The 23,475-nt window shown below is 45.6% G+C and overlaps 1 protein-coding gene and 1 long non-coding RNA gene across 3 annotated transcripts in view; both read left to right on the top strand.

Annotated features, from left to right (window-relative positions):
- Asic2 (acid sensing ion channel subunit 2) overlaps positions 1–23,475 on the top strand; it is a 1,047,597-nt gene that overhangs the window by 309,766 nt on the left and 714,356 nt on the right. The window lies entirely within an intron of this gene.
- LOC121141431 lies at positions 3,725–13,240 on the top strand. 2 transcript variants are annotated; one of them, XR_005878346.1, is made up of 3 exons: positions 3,725–3,776; positions 5,541–5,630; positions 12,183–13,240. It is a non-coding gene; the product is annotated as an uncharacterized LOC121141431 (long non-coding RNA). The 2 variants fall into 2 exon arrangements; XR_005878345.1 differs by lacking the exon at positions 3,725–3,776 and having other exon boundaries at positions 3,981–5,630.

The raw sequence follows: 23,475 nt of genomic DNA, 5'->3' as shown, positions 1-23,475 counted from the left end.
GAATTATATGACAGATAATATCATATCAAAAAACAACTATTTCTTGGATGTAATGGCTACAATGTCTGGACACAATATTATGCACCTCTAATAGACTGAATCCTTTAATACTTAATCCACATTGATATCTATTTGATATATCCATATCCATAATATATGTTTACTGAATAGGGCTGATACTTAAAGATGGTAAGTAACTTGCCAGGGTCCCTTAGACTAAGATGTAAGAACTGGGGATGGACCCCCACCTCAAACAATCACCAGACATCTCCATGTGGCTCATTCCACACCCAGCAGCACTTTACATGAAGTCAGGGTAACACTCTGAGACGGCTTTGACCAGGCCTCACTACTCTCAATGCTTTGTCAGATCTCATCTGACATAGTTTGTATTTTGGTGGGAATGGGCTCTTTTAACAAGTAAAAGTTGTGTTATGATATTTAATATTTTGCCAAGCTGTTCATCTTAGAAATTCTAAGTGCCCTCCTCTTAGAACTGAGAATTCATTTACCAAAGTTGCCCTTGAGTATTTTGGTGATGGTGTGTATTAAAGAAGATGTCTTACAAAGATGCATGGCAAGTCTTCCAGGTGTGTGAAAGATGCTGTTTGCTACTCTGGATAAATGCTCATGAGAGAAATTGCTTTCGGAGCTATGTACCAAGTAACAGAGGGGGTCACAGGCACTGTTTAATGTTAATCCTGCAACTGACTCTACTGCCTGTTATATATTGATCACCAGGATACTCACAGTCAAATCTTTTCTTTGCTTATGATTGCTAAGCAAGAAGCTCTATTGTGCTCTTTTGAAAATGTTTTCCTTTGACTGAGTCTTCTATCCATTCTGTATTTGTACTTCCATTAGCTTTATTCCTAAATAATCAAATACTTCCATTTCATTTCGTATTCATAGGAAGACATGATAGATAGATACATAGATAGATAGATAGATAGATAGATAGATAGATAGATAGATAGATGGATGGATAGCAGATGGAGAGGGGGACCAAATGCTTTGTTAATGTACTGGACTAGAAAGTGTATAAATGATAGCCTGTTCTGGGAAAACAGCTCTGTCTCAACGTGAGGACACAATTGTACAAAACCCCCAAGGCCAATGTGTTTTGCTCACACGTGGGTCAATTTTTCTCCTTCACAAGATTTAGGAAGAAGGAACATACAAAGAGAGTCTAAGAGCATCTTATGGTAGCAAGACAGACACCACTTTTGACATGAAAGAGTGCAGATGGAGTCATGTAGGCAGATCATAATGACACTTGGCTTTCAGAACTGACAATGGACAATGAGCATGGATTCCTTTCTGTAACTCATTAGAGCAAGTCTGCCGTGTTCCAATGGACATGAGTCCTTGGCTAGCCCAGTTAGAGAATTCCTGATCCATCAGCTACACAGTGCTGCACCATCATTGGGGAATCATTAAAGGAGGGATGGAAGCAGAACAGCCTGGGATCACCACATCTATCGGGGAAGACAGACAGGGAGTCACTCCATTTAGGAGGGTGGGGATATCTTTCAGCCAGAAGAGGCCCAGCATATATAAAGTAATTAACACAACAGAAGCATTCTTCTTTAATTATCTCATACAGTTGGTATATTGGTGGGAGAATACTTATGGACAAAAGTAAGCAAAAGTGTCTGATAGTTGAGACGTTATCAAATGTAAATGGGCAAAACCAGGCAGCAAACTCATCTTTTTATCTGGTGCAGTGATTGAGCTGAATTAAATTAAATTGAATCAAATCCCACTTAGTGATTTAATTAGCTCAAAGTTCATGTAACAGTGTTGACTTAGGTAGCCTGCCTACGGTCAACATAGAAAAGAACATTCTGGGATACACAGTCCCAGCTATTAATCATTCCCTCTGAAATAATAGATCACCAAGAGGCAGTACATGGAATATGCTGATAATCCTTTTTCATTGTGTGGTCTCCGACCAGAAAGAGCAGCAGTGTTGCATGGGTACATGTTTGAAGTACAACCTCTCAATCCCCACCTAGACATCCTGAATTTTCAAAAAAAAATACACATTTACTTTTCAAGTTATGCATAAAAGTGTATGTGCACATGTGAGTATGGATGCCCAAGGAGTCCAGAACAGGGCATCAGATTCCTCTGAATCTGGAGTTACAGGCGTTTTTAAACTGCATGATATAGGTGCTGGGAACTGAACTCTGTTCCTCTGCATGAGCAGTAAGCACTCTTAACAGCTGGACCATCTCTACAACCCCTGGGATCTGCATTTTATCCACATTCCCCAGGCATTCCTCTCAAACAGGTTACCAAGGGCATTAGAGTCTGTGAAGTTATTTCAGGCTGTCCCAACCACCTGAAGATACATTCTTTGTGACAGCTCCTGAGCATCAGCAGATTAGGGATATTCTGAGTACCACGGGGGCAGGGGGGATAGAAAGGTGGGTATGACCTTATCTCGGTCTTGAAGGCATTTAAAATCCTAGATTGAGTGAAACAAAAAAAATGTATAGATAAAAACATGTAAAATAATGTTTAAAAAAATCATGGAAAGTTCTACAATGGGCATTTGCAGGATGGGTAGGTCATGATAGTTCAAAAATCAAGAAGCATTTGGGAGCTGGGGTAGGGCAGAGACAAGGGATGCAGGAGAATCTGTCTGGGGCTTAATTTTACAGAGTCCTGTAGTCTGCTTTAATCCCAGCAGCCTCCCATGAGATGCTGCACACTGTCTTACTCAGTGACTACCAATTCCTCCTACTACGCATCATTCCCTTGTTTTCTCCTCTCTTTCTCTCAAGGGAATTGGTCACTAGCTCATTTGCCAGAGGTCTGGATGAATGACGCCAGGTTCGACGGCTGTCCTCTGGGTTACATTTTGATGGATGAAGACACTTTGTGATGAAGGGGACTTCTGAGCCACTGCTTCTATACTGCAATTCCCTTGTCCTGAGCAACTTTCAGTCTTGTCACTCCTGTGATTGCTCATGTTTCCTGCACATGAACTTGACAGACTCTCTGCTTTGAGAGGTTGTGGTGATATTTTGTTCATTATCTAACAAATAAAGCTTGTCTGAATGTCAGAGTACAAACTAGCCACACCAGTTAGTCATAGAGGCCAGGTAGTGGTGGTTACACACCTTTAATCCTAGCACTCAGAAGGCAGGAGCAGATGGATCTCTGTGAGTTCAAAGCCACCCTGAGCTACATGAAATTGCTCCAGTCTTAAAGAGAAACAGAGCTCACACAAAGGTGATCCCAGCACTTGGAATCCCACATCTTTAATCATAGCACTAGAAAGGAATGTAAGGCAGGAGGAGACAGGAGCTCAGTACAGTCTGAGGTTTGGTGGAGACAGATGCAGTCTGAGTACAGGATCACCCCTTCAGTCTGAGCATCGGGAGGGGTAGGGATTCTCTAGTGGCTGACCACTTTGCTTCTCTGATCTTCAGCTTTAACCCCAACATCTGTCTCTGAGTTTTCATTATTAAGACAACTAGTATTTGTGCTACAAGAGGTGGCTCAACATGATAGTTAGAGACAGTTCAGGGAGCCATACAGAGTTGCAGGACCTTGACCAAGTCTCTTCACTCTTCTCTGCTTCCTTTGCCCCATCCATACAAAGATGTTGGGGGAAGTCCTGTGCATTTGTCAATAAAGTACTGTTGAGCCTATAGGAAACCTAGATAGGAGGGACTAGGAGTCCAGGAGAACTCTGGGAAGGAGAAAGACAAGAGAGTCAACATGTGACGCCATGGGAGTAGGACACCGGGAACTATTCTCCGGTAAGAAACATACTTAGATTAACAATTATGGGGTAATTACTTAAGGCAGAGCTAGCCAGTAAGGGACAAGCAAGGCCAACAGCTTCATAATTAATATAGCCTCCTGTGTGTTTATTTGGGACTCATGCGGATCTCGAAACAGGCTCGCGCGGCAGAGCCCAGGCGACTGGCGGGGGATAAACCAAAGCGGCTAGCAAGGAAAAAGCTTCTCTTAACATAAACAAAGAGAATAGTAATTACTCCTGAAAAGTAAAATAAAATGGTTGTTAGTCTAAAGTCAGCTATTGTTACTGTGTTCTCCCCGTGTCCTTAAGTTTTCATGATAAGAACTTTAGAAAAACATTTGCATTTGATTTATTTGTTTGTATGTATGCTTGTGTGTGGAGGACAGAGGACAACTTTCAGGAGTTGGTTCTTTCCTCCTTCCATCAGTGTCCTAGAGATAGACCTCAGGTTGTGTGGCTTGGCAATGTGTGCTATTACCTGCCATCGCACTGGCCCTGAGATGTCTTTTAAGTTCACTACTTCCTACAATCAACCCCTAGAAACACTGATGCTGTGGGGAAAGCCCTTGTAACTGATTGATTTAGCAAACAACATTTGATGATTTTTATTGTCAGGGAGCTAGAAGGATGCTGTCCTTGGATGGATAAAGCAAATGGAGCACGTTCTCTCTCATCTCTTCTGGGATTTGGCATCTGTTCACTATGTGAGCTTCACTGGGAGCCTGTACTCGTGAGGCAGTCTGTGTGGTCAGGAGGAAAAGTATAATCTGGGCAAACAATTTGGTGTCTCAATCTTGACTCAGTCTCTCTTGGAGGTGTGATGAATGCTATATAAGCAAGATCTAATGTTCTGCGACTCCAAGTCTAGAAAGGAAATGGTACAAGCTGATTTGAGCCCCTCTGACAAGGCCAATAGGATGCTCCAGTCTAGAAACCTGGAAGGATTCAGCCAGGGAGAACACAATCAAAAGCAGAAATGGAGAGGAGTTCGTGGGATCAGCCCAGGTCCAGCAGCTCACAGAACACTGAAGAGTGGCTACTGTCGCAGCAGGGGTTCCCAGGTCTCTTTACATACCGTTCAAAGTCCAGGACATTTGAGTAATGAAAACCTGTGATTCAGTCACTGAGAGAACCCAGTGAGAGCCAGTGCCAAGGCAGAAGCTGTTTTCTCAGTACTCTGATTTGTGCTGAGGTCCAACAATGTCCCCAAGTATTAGTGTGGATCAGAGAGACTGCCATGACAGACTGGGAAACATATCCTGTTAACCCTTGGGAGCACCCCTCAGGTGCAGGCTGAATAGAGAACATCTCTTGGGCTGTCCAGTGTACCAGCTGTCCAAACATACATGGTAATCATAGTCTTCCCTGGGCCCAGCAGATACAGCTTGTCTCTGAGTCATGTCACAACAGAGGTAACAGGCTGCTGCTGTTCTTTCCAAGAAGCTGCTACAGCATTTCATGTGTCCTCATCTCAGAAACCTTGTCCAAAGGCATGCTGGGAAATTATGTTTCCAGGTGTTTGTGGAACCTGGCACACATGGCTAGCAGGGCACACCCAGAGTCAGACAGGGTCTGATTCATGTTCATGTAGTCTGACCCATAGGAAAAACTGGGATTTCTCTGTGCCATTGGGATTCTCATGTAACTGTTGTTTTTGTCTGTACACAGAGCCTGCTTCTCTCTCCTGTGTTCTCCTCCTTGGCAAATATCATCATCTAATATCTACTCTGGACTGAAATTTTGTTTACCCAAATTTCAGATACTAAAACTAATCGCTGGAGTGGTGGTATTAGGAGCGAGAGCCTTTGAGAGGTCACCAGTTCATAAGGGTGGAGCCCTCATCAATGGGGTGAGTGTGCCCTTATGCAAGAGGCCCCCAAGGGTTCCTTCATTCCACTGCCACGTGGGAACATAGTCAAAGCTGGCCATCTAGAATCCTGGAGTCAGGTTTTTCTGGGCCCTGGATGTACCAGGACCTTGATCTTCAACTTTCAAGCTTCCAGAATTATTTATTTTTCACAGTGCACAAATCCATAGTATCTGTTTTCCCGGCTCCAGGGCACGGCATACCAGGGTAGACAAATAGACAGCTACTATAGCAGTTCCTGCTGCTTCCTCCTTCCCTGCTGCTCATCCCAGCCTCTGAAGCTCTAAGAAATAAATTTCTGGTTTGTAATATCTACCTGGATTATAGTGCTGTGTTATAGTAGATTGGGTGGGCTTCATTGTATTTTATGAGAATATGCCGTTTGTACCAAATAGCAGGTTCCATCATAAGATAATAGCACAATGTAATTTGATTATATTCCTCCTTCACTGCCATCCCCACCACTTCCTCTGCTGATCTAGTCTTGCCTCCAAATAGGCCCCTTCTACTTTCATATCTTTGTTTAGAAAATCTGGATTCTGTATGTGAAGGGCGAAAAACCCTTCGGCATTTGCGCTTCTGAGTCTGCCCTCTTTTGCTTATTATGGTTTCTAGTTCTATACAATTTCCTGCAAATGACACAATTTTGTTCTTTTTTATAGCTGAGTAATACTCCATCTTCTTTCTTCATGGATTCCTAGGCTAGATCCATAGTATGGCTACTGTCAATAGAGCCCCCTCCCCCAGCTAGTCATAGAGCATAAGCTCAGCATATACCTGACACATAATAGAATTCAGTAAGCAATTGTGGGGTAAGTAGCCGAGGAGAGTAAAGGGAGGAGAAAAGAGGGAGGAAGGAGAATGGAGATCTAGACACACAAATGTCTTTCTGAGTTAGACAAGATCTCTAGCCCAGCCTGGAGTTCCCAGAGCTAGTTCACCTACAAAGAGAAGAGATTTAAATGGCATGCCAAGGATTTGTCACATCAGTGGTCAGGCCAGAACTCTTGTTCTCAGGTAGAAGCTCTGATGCAAGGCTTTGAACAAAGGAAATATCTCAAGCATCACAGAGTTATTTGGTCCCACCTGAGATCCCCAAGCCCCAGCTGCTACCTGCACAAGGAGCAGCCTGATGGCATGTCCAGGACCCATAGCTATGCCAGGCACAGATTCCTCAACTCAGGGCTGTGCTGATGCCCTGTAAACAGCAGAGAGAGCTGGGTGGGAGTGGGCTGCTATGGTCCTGTTCCTGAAGAGCCAGTGTCTATAAGCATCAGATGAGGATGTGTGCCCACCTTGTCAGAGATAGTGGCTCATTTCCAAGTATTTGTTAGAAACTCTGGGGCGTGGTGACCAGTAACCAGAACCTACAACACATCTCTGGGGACAATTTCTTATACCTTCATAGAACACACAGACAGAATGGGGAGTAAGCAAACAAAATGAACCCCGGACCACCACTGGGATGCCAGCCTGAGTTCCTTGCCACTGCACTCTGCAGAGCCAGGTGCTGAGCGTGTGTTAATCGGATGAACAGTCTCATTTGCCTGATGGCTTTGATTTGTGCTGTGGGGTGCTCCATCAAGATTCCTTAAACACAAATTGATCTCTGCTAATTCATGCGTCACCATCACCACTGAATATTTTGACACACGACACTTCCTCACATCGGAGAGTTGGTGCAGGCTAGCATTCTGCACTGTTCCGCCACCCCAGAATTCCCGTGTGAGCGCCGACTCTGGGAAACCTGTCTCCACAATCGAATCGTCTTACCCTCCATTTTCTACTCTTCCTATGCTTCCCTCCTGCCCCAACTTCACATCCCCATCCTCTCCCAGGTTTAACTCCTGTACCCAGTTCTTTCTCTCCACTCCCCTCTCTCTAACCCCCTCCCCACCTGCTTCCTTTCCTTCCTTCCTGTGTTGACAAAACCTGCATCTTCTCTTCCCACGCTGTCACCCGTTGGCTGCATAGATCCCTGCCTCCCTCCTCTTTGGCTGACACCTTCTGCAGTCCTCTCTGTCTCTCTCTCTGTCTCTCTCTCTGTCTCTCTGTCTCTCTGTCTCTCTCTCTCTCTCTCTCTCTCTGCACCCTCTCCTTCTCCCCCCATGTGTCTCTCTCTGCCTCATGTCTACACCCTGCTCAGCCAGACTGTGGATACAGGTCTGCCAGCTGTGGAGGGCTGAGGAGGGAGACACAGCTGCAAGGTGCAGTGCTGAAAAGCAATGATGAAAACCTAGCTCCTTTCAGCAGCCAACACTGATCAGTGTCCCCAAAGGCCAGAAGGCCACACTCGGACCAGTAAGAGCACACATCAAGTCGTCCCCCAAGTGGCCTCTGTGTGGAGACCGGTCGAACCAGGGATGCTCAAACTCGTGCTTTAGCAAATTACCTTGGCGAGGCACTCTGAGCAGCAATTAGCATTTATCAGAATAAAGTATCTGTGGCATGAATGAATGGATCCATCAATAATGCACGGCATAGGGCCGAGCCTCACATCAGCATGCATATGCTTGCTTACTAATGATCAATCATGAACCAACAAAAGTAGACATAAATCTAAAGCCATAACAACAATTATAAGATAAATCTATAATGCATATGCATTAAGGAAGCAAGATGCAATAATAACACCACTGCATCTGTTTCCCCCAAGCAATTTTGCATTGGTACCTAGGTTCACACTCAGGAAGGCACCTGCATCGAGCTTCATTATCTCCTAGGCAAAGGTCCCCATGTTTTCCAAGCACTTCCCCTGCCTGCCCCTGCACTTATTCTAACTTCTGCCAGGAGAGTCCATTTCTGTTGTCCCTTTGCCCACTTCTTGTCTCAGTTTTTAAGACCAACCTCAAGTGTTACTCTACTCCAAAACTTTGCCAGGCCTATGCAGCATATTTTTCATTTTTGTTGTGCTGGATGCTGGGCCAGGCATGGGTGAGACAGTCCTCAGCAGCTGACAAGGGCCTAGTTCTCACAGCCCCACCTGATCTGCACGCCCGGTAGTAGTACCCACCCAGCGTTTTCCACATTGATACTTGGCTTGCTTCTGGCTCACCTGCTGTATTGTTCTCACAAAAGTAAGACACTGTTCTAGAACAATCTGTGTGTGACTAATGCCAGACTGACTCAATGCATAAAATAATGAGAAAACTGAGGTTCAGGAGAATAAAAGACTTGCCCAAGATCATCTGCCTGGAGAGTGATGGGGTTGAGAGTTTTCATCACCTAGCTTCCTGCTGGCTTTAACTTCACTGTATATAGGGACAAGATAGCCTTTGTTTCTTACTTACTCAAGCCTCATAATGTCAGACTGTGGGTAAAGGCCAAGCAACTCTCGAAAACCCTAATGATTCTGGCAGCATCATGCTTTTGTCATCATGTGCATCTTAGGAGTATGCATATTTTTGGTTTTACACAGTATTTAAAGGGGACAATAGGAGCTGGAAAGATGACTCAGAGGTTAAAAGCAACATATCGTGTTAGTATTCCGACATCTGTACTGCCCTGTCCTTGGAGTTTTGACAGGATACACCCTCAGCTACAGCAGCTATGAACACCACCTGTGCATATTCACTATTTTCTATTTTAAAAGGGCCCTGCCTACCTCCCACCCTTCTCTCTTTATTTCCTTCTTCCTGTCTATTCCCCTCTCTCTCCCCCACCCCTTTCCTTTCTCCTCACTCCTGCTGCTCCTGTCCCCAGAGGACAGTATACCCCCTTCCCTTTCCCCTTTTTATGATCCCTTTCTCTAATAATAATAATAATAAAAACAACTCTGTTTGAATCCTGTGGCATGACATCTTTCTCTCACAAACCACTTTTCTTAAATTATATGCTCTTACGGAGGACCTGCATTTGGTTCCAAATATCTATGTTGGGCATCACCCAACTCAAATGCCTTCTGTAGGTCTCTCACGTGCCTGTGCACACATGTACACAAACACACACACACACACACACCCATACAAAAGCCAACAGTGAAATAAGTAGCTTTTTTTATTTATTCTTAAAGTTGACAGTCAGAGAGTGAGCATTTGGTCCAATTTTAGCCTCTGCTTAATACAGGTTGACAAACATGTGTTGTTTCTCTAATATCATATTACTTATACAATGACATATTACTTATACAATGTTATGACAGTAACATAGCTAGCTTTGAAGCCCAAGCTTCTGTTTAGCGATAGTACATTCTCAATTCTAAAAACAAACAAACAAAAAATCCCAGATTGTCCTAATCTTATTAACAGGCAGGAATTCTGAGAGACAAAGTGACACATCAGAGGCCACACACCAGCAAGGGCTAGACTGCAGGTCGGAATCAATGTCCTCAGCATGGTGTCCTCAGCATGGATATTTTATATCAGTAAATATACAATGTTTCCCAGGTAGTGTAGGAATAGGATTCCCCAAAGCACTTCAACAGTCTGAAAGAAAGTACTGGAACCAGGCTCCAGCCCTGGGTTTTCCCTACAGAAGCAGCAGGTGTACCGCTTCCTTTTCTTTGGTGTTTGCAGCAGGTGTTTAGACCGTGACCACTCATAACAAAGATCTAGGTTTTGTGTTATGGTTTATGGTATTTTGTTTGCTTTAAGAAGTCAAACCAGGGGCTGGAGAGGTGGCTTATCTGCTAAGAGTACGAACGGTTCTTATAGAGGACCAGAGTTCAGCTCCCAGCATCCATCTCCGGCAGCTCACAACAACCAGTAACACCAGCTCCAGGGAATCTGGCAGCCTCTTCTGGCCTGCATGGGCACCTGAATGAACACACACACACACACACACACACACACACACACACACTTAAAAATAATAAAAAAAGAAAACTATGCAACTTTCTTATACATGACACTATAAATTTATGACAAAAAAACCTAGCCAAACCAGAGGTAGTTGTGTTGATGCATCCCTATAACCACAGAAGGTGGGAGATGAAGGCAGGAAGGTCAAGAGTTCAAGAGTTCAAAGTCATCCTTGGACATATATTAAGCTTGAGGCCATTCTGGGCTAAATGAGACCCTGCTTCAAGAATTATAAGTAAATACCATGTGTAAGATTATATGGAAGAAAATTTAACAGAATTCTTTGTAATAGCCAGAGTCTGGAAGCAACCTAGATGCCCCTCAACTGAAGAATGGATAAAGAAAATATGGTACATTTACACAATGGAGTACTACTCAGCAAAAAAAAAAATGGAATCTTTAAATTCACAGGCAAATGGATAGAACTAGAAGAAACCATCCTGAGTGAGGTAACCCAGTCACAAAAAGACAAACATGGTGGGTACTCACTCATATACGGATATTGGACATAGAACAAAAGATTATCAGCTTACAATCCATGACACTAGAGAAGCTAGGAAACAAGGAAGACCCAAAGAGAAACATGCATGGTCCCCTGGAGAAGAGGAAAGGGACAAGATCTCCTCAGCAAATTGGGAGCATGGGGGAAGGGGAGAGGGAGTTAGGAGAAAGAGGAGGGGAGAAGAGGGGGGTAGAGGAGGACATGAGGGAGCAGGAAGATTGAGTCAGGGAAAGAATAGAGAAGAGCAAGAAAAGAGATACCATAATAGAGGGAACCATTATAGGTTTAAGGAGAAATCGGGCACTATGGTAATGTCCAGAGATCTACAAGGATGATCCCAGCTAAGAATCTAAGCAATAGTGGAGAGGCTACCTTAAATGCCCTCCCCTTATAATGAGATTGATGACTACCTTATATGCCATCCTAGAATCTTCATCCAGTAGTTGGTGGAAGCAGAGCAGACGCCCACAGCTAAACACTGAACTCCTGGAATCCAGTTGCAGAGAGGGAAGAGTGATGAGCAAAGGGATCAAGACAAGATTAGTGAAACCCACAGAAACAGCTGACCTGAACAAGGGGGAGCTCATGGACCCCAGACTGATAGCTGGGAAACCAGCATAGGACTGACCCAGACTCTCTGAACATGGGTGTCAGTGAGGAGAGCTGGGCAATCTATGAGGCCTCTTGTAGTGGATCATTATTATATGAATGGACTTTGGGAGCCCACTCCACATAGATGGATACTCTCTCAGTCTAGACGCACAGGGGAGGGCCTAGGCTCTTCTCCAAATGATATGACAGACTTTGAAGATCCCCCATGGAAGGCCTCACCCTCTGGGGAGCAGAAAGGGAATGGGATAGTAGGTCAGTGGAGGAGCAGGGGAGGAGGAGAGGGAAAGGGAACTGGGATTGACATGTAAAACAAGATTACTTCTACTTTAAATTTAAAAACAGATTATATGAAAGGAAATCATCATTATCACCTTATCACCACAACCACCATCATCATCACCATCTTAATCATCACCACCATCCTATCACCACCATTATCTTCACAATCACCATCACAATTATCACTACCACCACCACCACCATCATCATCTGGAATTCCACCTTGGCATCTGGACACAACTGCATTAACACTTTGGAGCTTGAGCTCAAGCACCTTTCATGAACATATATATCATTGTTCTGAGCAAATCAAATGATAAGCTGCATTAATTGCTTACACAGACTCCTGGATAGCAGCAGCTGGTAAAGACCACCCACCCAAGGCCTCATTCCAGTGACACAGGATGAGGAGACTGTTGTCTGGTAAAAGCAGCCTGGAATTCTAAGTAGCACTGCATAAAGTGTTTTTGTTAGTTTCATCAAGGACTACAGGTAAGACAGAAACGCCACCTCTGCCCCAAGTCTTTCTTGCTCTAAGGCCTTGTGTGATGATTCATGGAATTCCTGGCAGCTTAGAGGCTGAGGGTCGAGAGATATCATTTTACAGAGTCTGAAAACAGGTGCATAGCTGTGGAATCTCCAGAGAATACCAAGCTTGGAAGAGGGAGTGAGTGGCTATGGGAGACAAGAAGGAGCCCTTATTCTAGGTGTCACAGTGAGCACAAACTCCTGATGGAATGCCTTCGTCTCATATGTCACAGGCCCACCAACAGGGCTCAGAGATGAACTGTGGCAGGAGTATTTTCCTAAGCCTCTGTGGTTTTCAAAGACAGACATTCCTTTTTTCTCTAAATGAAAACAAGGTATTGCACGAGCACCCAAAACATCTATGAATTCAAAACACTGGTTGTGACATTTTTCAGATTTGGGCTTCCAAATATTTTCTTCTGACTGACAGCCCATAAATGCCTACTACTTCGGTGGAGGATGATTAATCACCATATTTTGACCATCACTGGTATAAATTCATTATTACCTCCTTGCTGCAATTGGGCCGCTCCTCTAACAGCCTCCCTTCTCCTGCCCTCCACTCCTCAGGAAAAAATTACCTATTCTGGTATTATTAATGCAGAAATAAAGCCAGAACTATGTGTAATGGAGGGAAGTCATCCTTGCCCAGAGGCCCGTCTCCAGGAACATCATGAAGTACTACAGAAAGGTCAAAGGTTCTGAAGTTCAAGACCAGCTCCAACTACCAACTACAAGATCTACAACCAATCCCTTAACCATCCTCAGTTCTCTCATTTGTAAAGAGGGAACCATTAAAGTAACATATCCCTTTAAGAACTGAATTGTGGGGCCAGTGAGATGGCTCACCTTATAAAGGTACCTGATGACAAGCCTGATGTCCTGAGTTTGATTCCTGGGATCAACACTGTGGAAAGAGAGACCTGACTCCCACAAGTTGTCCTGTGATCTCCACACCACAGCATGTGTGTGCCTCCCAACACACACACACAAACACACACACACACACACACTCATTGACAAATAGTAATGTATGAAGGAAGTAAAGATACTATTGACATTATCAATATTTCTGAGGATCATGAATGCCAAGATGTTTTCTTTGTATCTTTACAATCAGCAACCCATCTTGAGCCAAAGAACAAGGCTACCTCTTTATCCTTGGAGTAACTATGTTGTTACATACAAGATTAGGAGACTTGCCTCTTCTTGCCTGTGAAATGCCAAATGTTAAACTACCAGGGGGATCTCTCAGTGAGTCTTGGGCTTCCCTTGTCTATACTCCCAAATCTCTCAGAGTCAGTCCTTTGGAACTCATTTGGGCTGCCAGGATCCTCATGGTGAGTTCTTCATGGGTCTCCATGCTCTATGGGTTTAGGGTAGCAGGGAGGCTTCTGTATCAGAGAGTGTACCATGTGGTGAGCCCGGCAAGACAGCCTGGTTCCTTCCACTGCCTGCACACTTCAGCATGGCCTGGGTTTGCTCATGCATCCCTGGGAAGACAAACCAGCAGATGTCATAGTGGGCATCAGTGTGCCTTCCTCCTGTCAGCAGTGTGCCCTGACCTGTTCCTGTCTACCTACTCCACCTGTGATGGAGAAAACAGGCTGGCACACAGGGTGGTTATGACATTAATCTAAACACATCATCTCTCATCTCACTCCCCATCCCTCTCCATTTCAAGTGTCCAAATGATCTGAGCTGCTCATGCCTCCCTACTGCAGGAACAGGGGTCACATCTCTGTCACTCTTGCTGCCTAGTGCTAAAGGTGAGGCCCAGGCTTCCAGGAGACAGTGACATCCTTGCAAAGTCCCATGGTCTCTCAGTGTCTCGGTCATCCCATTTGTAAGAAGAAAACATAATGTTGCTCTTTTATTTTAATACTGAATCCCTGAGAACAGTACCCCATGGAAGATATGAAAAGCCTTCATTCACTTTGAGGTTCTGGCACTATACCATCTTTATTTTTTATCAGTTAGGTCTTAATAAGAGGGGCAGAGCCAATAGGAGATAGATCAATTCATAGGTAACAGACCTATTGTAATAAGTTTGCTTGTGCCATTGTGAGAGTTGACTGTGTAAATACAGAGTGTGTGGAGCAGATGGTGAGGAGGGCGAATGAAGGAAGGTGAGGTAAGCTTTACTTCAGGGTAGAAGGAACCAAGAAGAGGGGTGGTGGATGCATCGCTTGGGGACAGCGCAGAGCCAGTGGCCATTTGGAATCTCTGAGTTCAGCACTTCTTTCAAAGTGCTTACCTGATCAGGCCAGGTCCCCCTGTCTTCTCTCTGGAATTTAGGATCAGCTGATGAGAGACTTGAACTGTGTCTCCCAGCACTACCTGGGTTAGTGTTTGACTGATGTGTTACTGCATTGTGGGAGTATGACGGACAGCAGCCACCTCTCCTCATCTGACAGATCTTATTCAGCCTCCAGGACCCAGCCGGAGTGTAACTTATCCCAGGAGGCTCCCTGAACAGCCAGGTTGGGTCAGTGCCCTTCTCTGGTCTGGTCCCAGGAAAGGGGCTTGGGCTCCTCCCATCTGACTGTGAACTAAGTGGACAGTCCATCTGAGTATAAAGCTGTCTGGGTCCCTAACACTGGTTCTACTCCATCTCTGACAAAGCAAGATGACCTCAAGGCTGCCACCAAGGCCAAAGGGAAGTGTTGACTTTCTTTGCCTCTCACTCAGGAAGCAAAAATCCAAATACCGTGGTGGGGCTTTAGCTGCAAGGGAGTCATGGCTGTGCTGCTGGGGAGGAGTGAGTGTCTCTTGTTGTAGGGGAGCAGAGGTTACAGACCTGAGCTTAATGAGATGCTAGTTCACAGGAAATTTGTCCTAAAGAAGAAATGGGATGAAATTTTGTTGATTGTTAGAGTGGATTCTGTCAGCAGAAGTGGAGACAAAGAGGAGGAATGGTCAATTGCCTTGCTCACAATCACAGTTACAAATCATGGAGGGCCTCCCCACCAACAGGTGCCAATGGACCTGAAGCTTATGTCTTTTGGAAGAGCTTCACGAGAGAAAAGTAACACACAAAATGACAAACATCAAACCAGATGCAAATAAGTGTGAGAACATATCACAACACACTGACAATATTAAGATAGCTGACTACAATGGCAAATGGCATACCCAGAAAGGTACGACTATTTCTGTTAATTAGCTGCTTGACTCCCCATCTAGAAGTCTTGTTTTTCCCTGTAAGTGGGGTTTTATGCCTGAGATTGCTTCTCCACAGAACCATTTTATGGCACACTTTTACAGGGAGTGAGCAGAAATGTATCAGCCGTCTCGTCTGGCATGGTTGGTCAAGGAGGTTTTATTGAGAATCAGGATGCACCAAACACAGATGCAAACACTGTTTGCATCACTGCTCTATACCTGGACCTTGAGAACTCAGGAGCTGTGATCGATTCTGTCTGGAAAAACTCCATCAGAAAAAATGAACGACATGCATAGGGCTTAAGATACAAATGTCTCCATGCATACTTCTGTCCTGACTGGACGTCCATAAAAACTGAATTGTCCAGGTACAGCCCATGACTTATGATTAGGACAGTTTTCCACAGACTAGCTCTGGCTTGCTGCGTCTTACACTGCGCCTCCTGCTGGTGCGTCTTACACTGCATCTCCTTTGCTACCGGCACCATTCTACATTGGGTGCTTCGGGGTCATTTAAATTAACATGGGACCCAGGCTCTGCCATTCATAGAACCCCACTAAGTAATAGATGGTAGGAACAGTCCTAGAAGTCATTACTATGCTAAAACAACTAGCAGTAATTTAATTATGCACAGAAATAACTAAAACACACAGGGTTGTGTCCCTATGTCATTGAGCCCATGGTAACTGTTTCGAAGTGCAACCTCCCATAGGCAAATGTTCAAACGGTCCAAGCCGCTGGATCCACTCAACACAAAGGGAAGAATGAGGGTGCCTAAGTCAGGCTGGAAAGAGACGGTGGCCATGAAACTGTTTTGAAGTTTTATCACCATGTAGGGCCTTATAGCTGGGGTTTTCCAGGACTGGGGGAAAAGCCTATACAAGTGGGAAACTCCCACACCACTTGAAATGCCGTATATATGACATATGTGTATGTACACACACACACACACACACAGAGAGAGAGAGAGAGAGAGAGAGAGAGAGAGAGAGAGAGAGAGAGAGAGAGAGAGAGAGAGAGAGAGAGAGAGAGAGAGAGAGAGAGAGAGAGAGAAGCATCCCAGCAGTCCCCAGCTGAACCTCACAAATAAAGCCTGCCTCTGTGTCTATAAAGTGAGGATAATTATGTGAGCCATTGGAGGCATTAAGCAAAACAATGACTGTAAAAAGCATTTATTAAAGGTGCCTGGGCCACAGTGAGGATCAGAAAATGTCAGCCATTATTAAATGCCACTCTTTCCGTGTGTACAGTAAAGTTCCTCCTGTACTGTCATTAACGCCTACCACAGTGATGACACCTTCACTATGCTGCCATTACTCCTGCCACCCTCCTCTAGGACGGGACACTTTCATGTGTGCATGTGTGTTCATTCATGTATGTGCATGTTCATGTGGGTGTAAGTGCCCGTGTGTTCAACTACACGGGTGAGGACAATCTAGAAAGTTAGGGTATCCTCAGGAATGCCATTCACCTTATTTTAGAGTCTGACCCCGAACTGACCAAGTAGACTAGGTTGGCAGACTCAGGGATTCACCCTTTTCTGCTTCCACAGAGCTGACAAGTTCACACCATCGCGGCCAGCTTTTTACGGATTGTGGGAATCAAACCCAGGTCTGAGTGTTTGCGTGGCAAGCACTTCACTCACCGAGTTCAACTTTCCTTCTACTGTGGGAAATGTGGAGTTTCCTACAGATAATTTGAAAGGACTTTTAGCAACCATTGGCCAGGGTCCATTTCATTTTCTAAGTGTAAATGCCAAGGCCCACAGTAATATCTTCCAAACCACATGACTGGAAACAAACATCTGTGGTTCGTAAATTAATGCTATTAAAAAAAATAATTGGTTCCAGGAATGGATGTAAATGCAGGGTGGTCAGTGGTTAGGGATAAAGGTTTTGACTCAGTGTCAAGGTAAAGGCAGGCCTGAGGTGGAGTCCCAGTTCAGCCATGTTCCAGCTGGGACTTGAGGGGACTACTTAACCTCTTCAGCCTCCAGTTTCCTTATAATATGTGCCCTGCAGAAGTGTCGAGAGAGCTAAGGTGAGATGATGCCCTGTACTGAGTTCTCAAGGCTGCCATAACGAAGTACCACCGACTGCATGGCAGAATCGAAGGTACAGGTTCTGGCTGGGAGGACCATCCATCCTCCTTGCATCTATGTGTGCTCCTTCCTCACGTGGCTCTAGCCTAACCTCTTATTGTTAGGATCCTGTCTGCTGGTTAAGGCTTTACTGTGATGGCCACAGTTTAAAGTTTTCAGTCACCTCCAGACATAGTGACATTGTGAAGAACTGAATATTCAGCACCTGAATCTGGGGGTCACATGATCTAGCCCCAGACAGTGTGTAGGATATCAACAAGGCACACTGTGCATACTTTACACCCACTGTTAGTATATCCTGGCTCACCCCCAAAATGACAGAGATTAGGAGCAAGAAAAGTCAAAGCTGGGTTAAGGTGTTCCTTAAAAGGCAGGTTACAGGGTCCTTCCTGCCGGTTCTGTTTTTTTATCAGGGTTGTGATCTTGGTCTTCAGACTCAGGCAACATCTTTACCTGAACTACTTAGCACAGTGGTCACAGAATTGTTTATGTTGGGTGGAGGTGGAGGCGGGGAAGAAGGGAGACACAGAGACAGAGAATGTTGTGTGTTGTATGTGAGTACCTGCGGAAGACAGGAGAGTTACAATTGCAGGGGCTTGCAAGCTACCTAATGTGGGTGCTGGGAACTGAACTCAGGACCTCTAGAAAGGTTTCTCTTAACCATTGAGCCATCTCTCCTGGGCCTTGTTGTGTTAAGCATTCAAAATATGGTTCATGTGAACTGAGCTGTGATGTGCATAAAAAATACATCCCAGATTTTGAAGGCAAAGCATGAAAGAATATAAAATGTCTTAGTATTGATATTCAACATATTTTAAAATTATTATTTTGTTGAAACCATGCATTGGAATTAAATAAAATATGCAAAAAATAATTTTTATTATTTTAATATGGCTTCCAGAAAAATTTAATTTGTATGTAGTGACCAAGAGGAGGTTCAAGGTAATGCTGGAGGATACCAGTATTTCTTGGACTTGGCTCATCATCATGATGCTTAAAGGAAGCAGGGTTCGGAGTTGTCTTAAACTCAGATTCCCAGCATCCTCTGGTGGAGCCCATGTTTCTGTAGGTTTGCTTAAGTGTACTTCTGCATCTGCACCACATGGCCCAAAGTCTGTCACCCAGTACACTGGTGGGGGTGAGGCTGATGCCAGGACTTCCCAACTTGACAGCACCTGGGGCAACATTATGCCTTGATGATCCCCCTCCCACAAAAGTCTAGTCTCCTCCTGGAAGTCTGGAATCCTCCTGAGCTGGGCTGTAGCCTGGGGTCACTGCTGGGCAGCACTGGGCCTGTGGCACTTAGGGTTCTCAAAGACTCCCTACCAACTTGCTGCCAAGGGCTTCTCTGGTACAGATGCTGGATCAAGACTAAGAATGACAGAATTTCATTCTCATAGAGCATCATATATGAGAGACCCTGGCGATCATCTCTCCTGAATTCCCATGACCCAGATGGAAATCTGAACTCTAAACTAGACAGGTAATTGTCCAAAAGAAAAAGAAAACTGAAGTTGAGACTAAAATCCATGTCTCCATCAGGAGGAAATGCAGTGCCCTTCGGTAGGTCTATGCTTTTCAAACTCCTCTCGGCAGTGACATTCTGTCAGTGAACCTTACATGGAAACCTAAAATACAGATGATGGGAGAGCTGGGCCTACTGCAGTTGGGGAGATGTGCGTAGGCACCAGCCCTCTCTGGTCATCCTCCACCCTCTGATAGCCAGCCTCGGAGTGCAGCCTCACAGCCCACATCACACCGTCCTGACATGTGCCAGACGCATACTAAAATTCCTCTCTGTGCATGAAATCCTTTAATCCAACCACACAGTAACCTTTGGTGTGATGGCATCAAATGTGACAGATGAGGAAGCTGAGGACAGGAGCGACCCAGCAGCTCATCCCAGACCTTAGGTGTGGAATTGGATGCAGGCTGTGTGCTTGGTTGCACAGCATCAGGTCTCAATCAGAGTCAAATTGCTTATCCCCAGGACTTGGATGGTCAGGTGAAGGTGGGTAATCAGTAAAGAAAACAAGCAGGCAGGATACACTGGGCTAGTCAGCCATGCTAGGAAATCTATCACACAGCATGGTGACAGGGAGGGGGTGAATGCAGAGAGTGGGGGGACACTCATGGCTATACTAAGAGACAGGTGATCCTAGTCCTGATAGCTAGGAAGAAGCCAGCCATAGAAAGAACCTGGGGAGCATCCCAGAAGAGGTAGACCAGCTACAAAAACCTTGATGCTGGGAAGTTCCCAGCATCTCAAGTAAGAGCAGAGACCTAGGAGCTGGAATGAAGTGGGGCCAGCAGGAAGAGATGAATTTCTGGTCCAGGTCATCGGATCCCAAGAAGGGGCTGCTGAGCGCACTTCCAGGGCTGCAGGGAATCTCTAGAGGGTTATCAGCGTGAGCTGCCATGCTCGGCTTTCCTTTATTTTTAGACTTCTTTGCGGTGCAAGAAGAACATTTCTCTAACAATGGGACAGTCCCCAGGATGTCCCCCACAAAGAATTTTGATCTGAACCTCACATTCTATAGAAAAATTAATTCAAAGTAGATCATAGATGTAAATGTAAGAGGTTAGCCTAGGAAGCTTGCTGGAAAGAAAAGGAAATGTCTTCAATACCCGTGGCGAGGCAGAGAGTTCTTAGACATGACTCGAAACACGTGCTCTATCAAAGAAAACATGGGTGGATTGAGTTTCATCAAGGCTGAAAACTTTGCTCAGCGTAAGACCTTGTTAAGTGTGGATGAAAAGGGTGAGCAGCACATTGAGACAAAGTGTCGGCCTTCACCTGCCAAGACCTTACAGCCAGGATGTAGGGAAGGGGTCCTCCTGTTGAGGAAACATGCATGGCACGGGTGAAGAAGACTAGAGGAGAGGCATGGTTCCACAGCATCTGGGGAGAGCAGGTGCCTGGAGTGGACAGGGCATGGGGAGACCTGGCAGATTCCAGATTTACCATGAAAGCATATCCCTTGAATGGGATACAGAACATGAAGGAAAGAGAGGAGGGACAATTCGTGATGTGGGACTCAGGTCATGGGAGGCCACTAGCCTGATGCAGGAGACTGGGCAGTAAGAGAGGGCAAAACGGAGCCTGCACGGTTGTTGTGTAGGAAGGATGCCAACACATGGGAGGACTCTCCAGTCAAGGGCCATCTTCCCGGTGTCACTTAGGACGACTGAAGTCCATGTGCAACGGGTCTGAGCCCTGTGTTCTCAGAGGTCCTTGAAAGCCAGGGTGTTGTGGTTTAGTCAGTTCTGTCACGGCTTTGTTTATCGTCTTTACCATTTTTCTATTTAGCACAGCTTTCCTCTGCTAATTAGACTGGAAGGGAGTCTACAGCCTTGTCCCCTCCCTTCAGCCACACAGCCACCCTTCCTTGGCCCCCTTCTCTTCCCACCCCATCATCCCATGTCCCGCAGTGTCTGCAACTTCTCCCATGACAGCATGGAGATCAGCACGATCTTGACGCTCAGAAGATATGCAGACAGACAGGGTTTGGACATGAGTAATGCTACAAAGAGGAGCCTTGGGTCTTGTGCACAGGCCAACAGGGATGAGGGCCCCAGTCTGGGCCACTCTGAGCAGGAACTCAGCACGCTGTGAGGATTAGGCTGTGCTGTCTTTAGCAAACTCTGTGAAGACAGATAGTTTGGGGAACAGGATTGGAAGAAAATCGTAGGAGAATGTGACCTACATCCTGGTCCACACCCAACCGGGAAACAGGTGACACTCTTGGTCCCTTGTGTTTTCTTTAGTCCCTTTGCACACTAAGCCCATGTCAGGCCCTGTGTTCAGCTTTTCACCTATCAGATTATTGTACCCATTTCACAGATGACTACACTCAGCCTCAGAGAAGTTAAATAACTTGGCCTGAGCCACGAGGCTTAGTCAAATTTACGAGGTAAATTTGGGCCACCTGTCATAAAAACACTTCACTGTTATGTCAACAGCATCCCCAGCTACAGCAGGTTTTTTTCCTTACTGGTTCTCCTTTCCTACCTGCTTGGAGGATGCCCTGACTCCTGGGTTTGGGGAACACAGTCTGTCACCTACCTCTGACCCCTGAATGCTCTGCCTGTGTCCTCCCAGGTGGGTTACACCTGCTGGTGAAATTCATTAATACTCCAGAATAGAAAATAACTTACCCAAGAAACTGTGGAGTATAGATCCGGCTGCAGGTCTTTCTGGCTCTAAACCTTAGGGGTTTTTTTTTTTTTTTTAACTAACAACAACCAGCATTTCTCTGCATTACCACCTGCCCCTGGCGCTGAAGTGGGGCTTTGCCCTGTCTACCCAAGAGTGAGGTAGCCTTGCAAGAGACTTTGCCAAGTCCCTCAGTTGTTCTTTGTTCTGGGGATCCTGGATACACCAAGGTGGACATCGGTGATTCCTGATTTAGGAGTGAGTCAGAATGTTGTCAGCCCACAGATAGGATGCCACCAAAGAGAAGCAGCCAAGACTATGGCTCTCACAGCCAGGCATTCATCCTAGCGGTCGCCATCCACTGTGTGATGCATGCATTCGTTCCCAAACCTCAAAGTCTACATTTCATACCCAGGTAGTGAGAGTCCAAGCCACAAAGGACTATGTGGAGTGAGTGAGTGGAATAAAAGGGCGTATGAGCAGTGCCTGCCACAGAGGAAACAGGAGACTTTTCATAGCTGCTTTCTGATGCTGTTGTCACAATTCCATACAAGCCATCTCGGCAGATCACCTGTCACGCTCACCACAGGAGGCTGGACTTGATGCACCTACGCTTCCCCCCTCGACCTTCCCAGAGCCCTGGCTCTAGGATCCTGGAGAGAAACCAAGAGGCTCAGGCCTATCGGCCAGGAGCTTTGAAACCACAGACATCACGGTGGGGTATTCATTCTGAACACGAGACAAAAGCCTGAGCTGGCTTTGTATCTCAGTGAACTGATTAAGCTGCGCGTTAGCTGGGGATAAAGCTTCTTACCGAATAACTAGACTTTTGCTGAGCCAGAATGATAAATTCATTCTTAATGCATTGATAATAAAAAGCGATTCCCCTCTCCACCTAACCGCCCCTTCTGTTGAGTTCCACAGGCTCAGGGCAGTCTCTGTGTTGAGCACCACCATCTAGAGGACAGCTGGAGAATCGCAACCTGAGCACAAGCAATTTTTTTTGTTTTTGTTAAAGAAACATCAGAACTTAACACAATCCATAAGAGGCCAAAGACACCCTGGGAAGCCAAATGTGTTTACAAAATGACTGCAAGTAGTTACCTATTACCTTGGGAATGACGTGCTTCTTGCTGCACGCCCTCTGTACTGCTCAGTGGTTCCCCAGACATCTGTCAGTCAGATGGGGTTTGGGTTCCTCTCATCTTTGGCTCACTGAAGCAGCCTTTCTTTGTTTGTGTATATTTTTTTTGGTTTTTCGAGACAGGGTTTCTCTGTGGCTTTGGTGCCTGTCCTGGAACTCACTTTGTAGACCAGGCTGGCCTCGAACTCACAGAGATCCGCCTGCCTCTGCCTCCCAAGTGCTGGGATTAAAGGCGTGCGCCACCAACGCCTGGCTGTTTGTGTATTTTTTTGAAGCACCTACTCTGTGCTCAGTACCACACTAGAAATTTGGGGCACAAAGAGACCCGAGTTTAGGATGTCCAAATGCAAATAAGGGGAGGAGAGCAAGGACGCAATGAATAGGAGTCAAGATGAGTCATGTCCTGTAGCAGAGCCCTGGCTTGGTGGGGTTCAGAGGGAGGGAGGAAGAGAGGGGCTGGCATCCCAGGGGCGTTTCCCATCCATCTGGATGTCCCCTTCACATGTGATTTCACTGTGTGAGCTCAGAGCATGTTTCCCA

Source organism: Mesocricetus auratus, unplaced genomic scaffold (assembly GCF_017639785.1).
Source record: "Mesocricetus auratus isolate SY011 unplaced genomic scaffold, BCM_Maur_2.0 Super-Scaffold_100007, whole genome shotgun sequence".
Taxonomy (NCBI): Eukaryota; Metazoa; Chordata; class Mammalia; order Rodentia; family Cricetidae; genus Mesocricetus; species Mesocricetus auratus.
The sequence above is the reverse complement of the archived record's forward strand: the minus strand, read 5'-3'. Positions and strand labels throughout refer to the sequence as shown.